Source organism: Natator depressus, chromosome 7 (genome assembly GCF_965152275.1).
Source record: "Natator depressus isolate rNatDep1 chromosome 7, rNatDep2.hap1, whole genome shotgun sequence".
NCBI classification, from domain to species: Eukaryota; Metazoa; Chordata; order Testudines; family Cheloniidae; genus Natator; species Natator depressus.
This window is the reverse complement of record NC_134240.1, coordinates 97,333,215-97,341,622: the sequence shown is the minus strand read 5'-3', so window position 1 is coordinate 97,341,622 and position 8,408 is coordinate 97,333,215.

The following is an 8,408-nucleotide window of genomic DNA, read 5'->3' as shown; positions in this document are numbered from 1 at the left end:
AAAGGACTGTAAATAAAAGTGGGGACATACTGCACTATGAGTTTTTAAACAGAACGTCCGGTGGATTTTTGCTCGCTTGGGTGTAGATTGGGATTCATTACTCATTCTTAATGCTAGAGTCAATTATAACAGAGTACAACTCGTATCTTCCACAAATAGTCAGAAAGTGATACCAATAGGGAGGAATTTGTTCCATCACAGACAACCAGATCTAGGTTGTTAAAGTCACACAGCACAGAACATGATCTGTAATCTAAGTCTTTTATATTAGCCTGCACAGCAACTCTTTTCTTTCATGTTGCTCCCTCAACGCATTGATTGAAGCTATTATTTGTGTCCAAATTGTCTCCCTTCAAATTGGGAACAAACACGGCTGGCAATACTCAACCTGTTGTATTCTTACATTGCATTAACTACAATAGATAGAAAAGCCCTACAAACCAAACTACTGTGGGATTCTGTTTCAAGGATCAATCTGGGAGAGGGAGGATGCTTCAAGCTGATCAACTCACATGAGCCTGCTTGTATCGATTAATAAAAACAGTAAATTTTCCAAATCAGATATGTGCATAGAGTCAAAATCTTCATCTAGGGCCAGATTGTGGCTGGCACTTAAGTGTTGCACAGTGGAGATGGTGGAGGGGACAGAAGAAGGATCATCCCTTGGTGAACCTACTCCAAGCAGATGATGAATGAATGAGCTGTATAAATAGCAGTCCCTGTGCTTCAAAGGGGTTGGGGAAAGGTGGGGAAGAAGTGCAGCCCTGACCCATTGCTGTCTGCACTGGTTCATAGAGTAGGACCAAAACTGTGGGGGAAGTAAGGTCCACTTTTAAAGAAATATAGCATCGGGCTCTGCTCCTATAGATTCCAGGAGGAAGAATTCTGCCACCCTGAGGCAAAATTCTTTTTTGACTTTCCTCAGGGGTGGTGTGGCTCTGAGACACCCCGAATGTCTAAATAGCACAAGTGTGTGTGTGTCCTTAGTGAAGACACAGCAAGTTATGACAGATATTGCTTTCTCATGAAAGGTCAATGTCTTTTAAAATGGCTCTAACTAGTGTTTCCACAAGCTGTTCAATTCTTTATCTGCACCCCCGCCCCCGGTATACTCAAACATGCAGAATTTTTTCCTATGAACATTTCATAGAAATCAAAATAAATCGCTTCCAGTCTGATCCTTATAACCAAAACCCCAATTATCTGTAAAGTATGCAGAAAATAAATTAGCATCATGGGAAATAGCTTTTAACAAGTAAGATGTGATCCATATACCACCAAATGATCACTGCAAGTATTGAACAGCAAACCAGACTCCACTGAACTTGACATCTGCTCTTGCTGATATCTGATGTATGCTTCAAGAATAATGAATAATAAATAACTAAATTTCTTGCTGTAACAATTGTTTGCTTGAATTATCAAAATTATCACAAATTTCAGCTTGAATTATCACAACAGGTCAAGCCTTGTTATTCTTCCCCACTCAGTGTGTCACTTCATTCAGAATTTTGCATTCATCACCTTCCATGCTGAAATTTGTCATTGTACGTAATAAATATAGTTGGCTTGCTCTAGTTCCCTCTGAAGCTAACACAAGTTCCACTTTACCTTCTGCCCACTTCACTGCCTATTTACATTGGATGCATGTCCGGAAAAGAAGTGTCTATCTCAGGACCTTAATCAGCAAGATTCTAAAAGTCTGACTCTAAAGGAAGGAAGAGGAAAGCAGGGCACAGCTGGTTTTGTCTATTTCCATCTGTCTTAATGAACCTTCAGTGGCATAATTTTTAATATTTTTTAATAATAATTGTCTTGCAGTTGGCATTTAGTGCTTAAATTGTGCCATCTTGTGGTGGCTTGGAAGTGGTGGGCTGTTGGGTTGTTTTGTTTTGTTTTTGGGGAGAAGCAGCACTTGCCATCTTGTACTCCAGAATCCAAGCTTTCATTCATAAAATGTCACTAGCATTTATGGCAATGAAGACAACCTTGAAAATGTGAACCATGTGTAAACCAAATACAATGTATCTGCAGACAGCTTAAAACAATAACTCTGAAAAGCTTGACCTGGCTCTTTCATCTCAGGAGTTGGTAACATTTACAGTTGAGGGATGATCATACTATTGCCCCTTTTTGACCGCAGCCAAAGTTTGGGGCCCAGTGCGTGTTCCAGCTGGAAGTAGAAACTGATGGTATCAGATATTTCTCTGATGTAATTTGTTTATTTACAAAGAATGTACAAAGTTCCATATCTCTGAACACAGAAGAAATAAAACATGAAATATTCTTTTGCTCACAGAACTAAGAGCACTCTTTTTAGCCTGCACCCCTGCCTCAAAACTTCTTCCCAGGTTTCTTCCAGGGTCAGACTCATGCTTTCAGCTGTTCCTTCAGGCTGCCTCTCTCACTCCGTCTGTTCCTGTCTGACCTCAGTTTCTGTGAGATCCCTCTTCTCACACATACCCAAAACAATAGTCAGCCAAAAGCTTATGAGTGGGTTCACACACACCTTTTGTTTTAAGTGGGGTTTATGCTTACAGTTATGTCTATTGAGGGGTGTGTTCAAACCTACTAATCTCAATGGGGTTTTAACTCAGCCCACAACAAGATTTCACGGAGCTCATAACTGTATTATGGAGATCTGCACAATCTACTTTGAGGAACATCTTATTTTGATGTTGACATGAGTGATTGAAGCTTGGGTTTGGAGCAGTTTGGTAGAATATCACCAACTGTTTTCACAGTCTGACCCCTGGAACCAACAAGCCGCATTGGAAGCAAAGAGGCAAGTGAGCTCCACTGAGTGGGAACAAAATGAGAGGAGCTTGATTGTGAGCAGCAGAGCAAAGAGGGTGTCCTGAGCTCTACCAAAAAAAAAACCATGCCCAATAAGTCTAGAAAGAGTTATGGGAAGCAATTAACCCCACCATATGGGAAGGAACTAGGGTGACCAGATAGCAAGTGTGAAAAATCGGGACATGAGGTGGGGGGTAATAGGAGCCTATATACAAAAAAGCCCCAAATATCAGGACTGTCCATATAAAATCGGGACATCTGGTCACCCTAGAAGGAACCCAGAGAATGGATGATCACATGTTGAACATTTGCCTATCTCCTGCGAGTAGGGTCTCAAATGTTATTCCAGCACCTCAAATGGATGGAGCCTGGTGTGTTGGCATAGCTTGGGAGAACACCACTACTTTATTTCTAGTTCAAACCTGCAAGCAGTTATGTCAGTATGTGCAGACAATATTCAGCACATCACTGGCTTTTAGCTGTGTTTAGTAAAGTGCAGTGTTGTCATGTTGGTCCCAGGATCTGAGAGGTGGGTGAGGTAATATCTTTTATTGGACCAACTTCTATTGGTGAAAGAGACAAGCTTTTGATCTGCACAGAGCTCTTCTTCAGGTCTGGAAAAGGTAACCAGAGTGTCACAGCTTAATACAAGGTAGGACAGAATTAAAACCTGTTTTAAAGAAAACTAAACTGATCCTTTTTGATTGTCTACTGATTTTTCGCTGCCCAACCCCTTGATTTCATGGACTGCCACATCCCATTATTAGAGCTGGCCAGGAAATGGTCTGTGGAAAAAGTTATGTTTTTGGAAAATATTTTGTCTCAAATAAGAACAAACCTCCAAAAGCTTCAGATTTTTTCCATGGAACTAGAAAGTCCAGAAGCAGCAGGAGCACTTGGATGTTTCCAAAGTGAAATATGCTCCCTGGAGCCACTTAGGAGCCTAGAAGTCCTGGTTCAACAGCATCCCACCACAATAGCCACTGCAGAGCTGGGGAGCCTGGAAGCCCTTGGACTGTGGAAGCCAGGGCTCTCAGGTAGGGATGGGAGAAATTTTTCAGACAAAAATTTTCTTCATCAAAAAATGTAGGTTCAGATCAACCAAAACATTTTGTGAATATTCCTTGTTTCAGTTGGGGGAAAAAAATCCAAAAGTTCAAAATGTTTCATTTTGACATTTTCAAAATGAAATGTTTTGATTTTTGGATTCAAAATTACTTTTTGTTCTAGAATTTTACTTTCTTTCTTTCTTTTTTTTTTGTAAGTTTAAACTCAAAACTGAAATATATTTCATTTTGCATCAAACAAACCCCAAAACAAAATATTTTTACACCAGTTTTCACTGGACAAAAAAAAAAAAAAAAAAAGACAGTTATTTACTCAGCTCTACTCCCAGGGCTGCCTGGCCCCCAACCCTTAGCAGCCCACCAGCTGAACTCCAAAGAGGTGGGGAGCGTGGGAGCTAGGAAACCAGGGCTTTATCGCAGCTCTTCAGGGGGCTGCTGAGGAGCTGAGGAGGAGGAAATGCATTCCATCAGAAAATTTCCAACCAGGTCTACCCATTAGAGCCCTCTCAGCTCCAGTTCTAACCCTTGAGAAATATGCTCAGCTATTATTAGATCACTTTGTTGTCAGTATCATTTCATGACATTCCAGAGTACAATCCAGCCAGTGAGGGGTTGTGTCACCACCTGCACTGGGGTGTCTCACAATGCTTTGCTGCTATATCTCCCAACCTAGGCCCTTCACAAAGAGTCAAACAGCATGCAGGTCCCACCCTGAGTGTCTGTGTATAGCTGCAGCCTGTTAGCAACACTCCAGTCACAATCTGGCTTCCACCAGCCTTGGTTACCACTTGCAGGGTGACCCCAGCAAAACACATCCAGGCCTGAATTTCTCCCCAAAAAGAGTGCTGGACAGTTCAGATATTTTAGATTGGTTACCCCTCTCCGGGGATCAATATCCAACAGTTTGCTACCTTAAATGGAGTTACCCACACAATTCAGTTTAAACACAATGCTAGATTAGTGTTGATTAAAGAAGAAAACAAAGTTTATTTATCTACAAAGTGAGTACAAGTATAAGGCATTAAAGTCAGAAATAGTTACAAGGGAAATAAAGATAAAATACTTCTACTAAAACTTAACAAACTAGACGTGGTTCAAGGTGAAATACCTTACCACATGATCCCAGTAACATTGCTGACCAAATTCTCAGGCCAGGATCTGCTCCCAAAGTCCAAAGGCTATTCCTTTTGTCTTCTGAGGTGAAAGAGAGAGAGCTGGATAGGGAGAGATACCTTGATGTGTTTGGCTCCTTACTTTTATAGGCCAGTCCCTCTTTGAAATGCATTTGCCTGAGGGTTACCTCTAGATAAGGTTTATTCTCACTCTGAAGACAGGGACAAGGAGTCTAGTGGTGAAAGAGGTTTGATGCTGCTTGCTTAAAATGTTGGTGTTTTTGTTCCTGCCACCCTTCCGTGCCAAAGAATAGCCACTTCATCTGTGATGGCCCATCAACTTTGATGACACTTGGCTAGAGGCATCAGCTTGTCCTTTGTGTTTGAAAAGCTGATTTACCCAGACTTGTCTGGTAAACACATCTCAGATAATCTCAGTTTATATTTATAACTAGATATAATGTTGTCATTATTGACCAGTTAGTTTATTGGTTTTCAAATGATACCTCACAAGGCATATTTTGTACAAAGATTATTACAAAAGTGTGCAGGGTGTTAATACAGGAGTGCATTCATTCACTCATCTCAACACTGTTTCTTTCATTTTATATATATCCAAATGCTGGTACTGCCATATGATGCTTTATTTCTCTACTCTAGTCCTCATCCAATTCCATTTAATGTCAATGGAAAGATTCACACTGATTTCAGTGTGAATTGGATCTGGCCCTATAGTAGCTTCATCAAGAAGACTCTTTCTAACATTTTTTTTTTTTTGCAATAGCACTGCAGATGTTTGATCCTTCAAATGTGGCATTTGTGGGTCCAATACTGCTCTCAATGAAATCAGTTGGAGTTTTGGCATTACTCCAATCAGAACAGGATTAGGCTCAGAATGTACTGAAGCAGACTGATCATTAATATTTTGCCTATTTAGTGGAATAATTAATTGAGCAGCTTTACAAATTCTTGAATGCTAAAAGGTGGTCTACATCAGAACACCAGCACTCATTAAAGTTTCCATACAATCCCACAATATTTTTGCTGACCTTTTGCATTAACGCACTTCCCTTTTTCTCCTAATTAAATCATGTTTTTTCCTGGCTTTGATTAGTTCCCTTGTTTCTTAACTTCACAAAAGCAATTTGGGATAATTATTTTTTAGACGTGTTTTTATATATATATTATCATCTGATCTTAGTTTCCCCAGGCCAAACTATACAGTATGTACTTTTTTCCCCCCAAGCAGCTCTAGTATCAAATAATTATATGCTCATAAAAAAATCATGAGTAAGTTTGTTTGCAAAGTACTTCTTTGTGTACTAATGTACTAAAAGTTAGCAGTTTACTGAGATCTCCACTTTTTATATATAATTAGGCTGGGATTTGAACTTCCTTTCAGTAAAACCAAATCAACGTCTCTCATTTAATGTTTTTAATTTTAATTAACTGCTTCACAGAGTTAAGCTTGTTAGCAGCAGTGTTGGTCAATAAAGATATCTTAGCTAAGTAATTATCATAACAATGCACTTTTGTACTTAGAAAATAGCAGCAAAAAATACAAAAATTTTTGTTGTTTTCTTTTTCTCCCATTCTTGTGTTTTGACCTTTTAATTGTAAAGAAGCTGCTAAAAATTTGCTTAAAGCTGAGCCATAGTAACACTGTCCCTTTGATCCAGAGGTGTTTATACCACAAGCATTTGATGTTTTATGTACTAACTTCTCCAAGCCAATATAAGGCCAAATTCTGCTCTTGGTGACAGCAATGTAAATCAGTATAACTGTACGGATGATAATTTATCCTGCTGTAAGAGAGCAGAATTTGGTCCTATCCTGGCTTGGGGAAGTGAGCACATGAAGCATCATTCCAGCTAATAACCATGACAGCAAAGGGAAAGGGGGAAAACTTCTGCAGGGAGGCTGATGGGCAAACAGAAGGTGTGAGAGCCTCACCAGGCCAGTGCAGCTGGGGGAGGGGCAAGTCCAAGGGGAGGGAGAGGACACGTGCACCAGCATGCGCTTGTGAGCAAAGTCCCGGCTGCTGTTGGAGTCCCAGATGGCAAACGGGGTGGAAGCGAGTAGCTGAGTTGGCAAGTGGAGGCAGTCCCAGGTGGTCTGTGGGAGTTGCGGAGTGGGTAACGGTGGTCGTGGGAGAGCAGATGGAGTGGGGGGAGGGCTCCATGCCGCCCGTGCCCCGCTGACAGCAGCCAATATGACCACCTTGCTATCAGCAGAGACAATGATGGAAACAAAGACTCAGTCCAGGTAACAGCAGCAATCCCAGCAGCAACAGCACCTCTCCGCCAGCCTCCTCCAGCAACAGCAGTAGCAGTAACTTCTCCGACAGCGGCAGCCCCAGCACCTGGTAACTGGCCAGAAGAGGCCCTGGTGGTGGTGGTGGGTCACACTGCCTTTCTGGGAGGAAGGCCAGAAGGCTCCCAGACAGCAAGACAGCAAGAGGGGTCCTGGCTGGGGTGGCTGCAGGGAGTGAGTAGTTGGGCCTACACTCTGATCCCTTAGAGGACAATTACTACCCCAAGAGAAACAGATTGGGGGTAATGATCTAATCAGTCTGGTGGGCTGAGTTGAGTAAGAACTCAATTGGCCCCATCAGCCCAGGGCTGATAAAAAGAGGCACAGCAAGGAAGTGCAAGGGGAGAGAGGAGAGACAGAAGGAGGAACAGGGCTAGTCACAGAGAGGGCTCAGAGTAGGAAGACTGTTCTTCCCTTCAGGTCCTGCTGAGCAGACCTAAATCCTGGCAAACACCGTAAATAGGTGCAACCACAGGGGACTGGGCGCCAATGATACTGCCAAGAATGACCTTGAGAGGATCACTGCAGACTACGTGGCTCTGGGAAGAAGGATAAAGGAGTTTGAGGCGCAAGTGGTGTTCTCGTCCATCCTCCCCATGGAAGGAAAAGGCCAGGGTAGAGACTGTCGAATCGTGGAAGTCAACGAATGGCTACGCAGGTGGTGTCGGAGAGAAGGCTTTGGATTCTTTGACCATGGGATGGTGTTCCAAGAAGGAGGACTGCTAGGCAGAGATGGGCTCCAGCTAACAAAGACAGGGAAGAGCATCTTCGCGAGCCGGCTGGCTAACCTAGTGAGGATGTGTCAAGGTTCCTCCCCCACTCTGAACTCTAGGGTACAGATGTGGGGACCTGCATGAAAACCTCCTAAGCTTACTTTTACCAGCTTAGGTTAAAACTTTCCCAAGGTACAAATTAATTTTATCCTTTGTCCTTGGAATATCCACTGCCACCAACAAACTCTAACTGGGTTTACTGGGAAACGTAGTTTGGACACGTCTTTCCCCCTAAAATCCTCCCAACCCTTGCACCCCACTTTCTGGGAAAGGTTTGGTAAAAATCCTCACCAATTTGCATAGGTGACCACAGACCCAAACCCTTGGATCTGAGAACAATGAAAAAG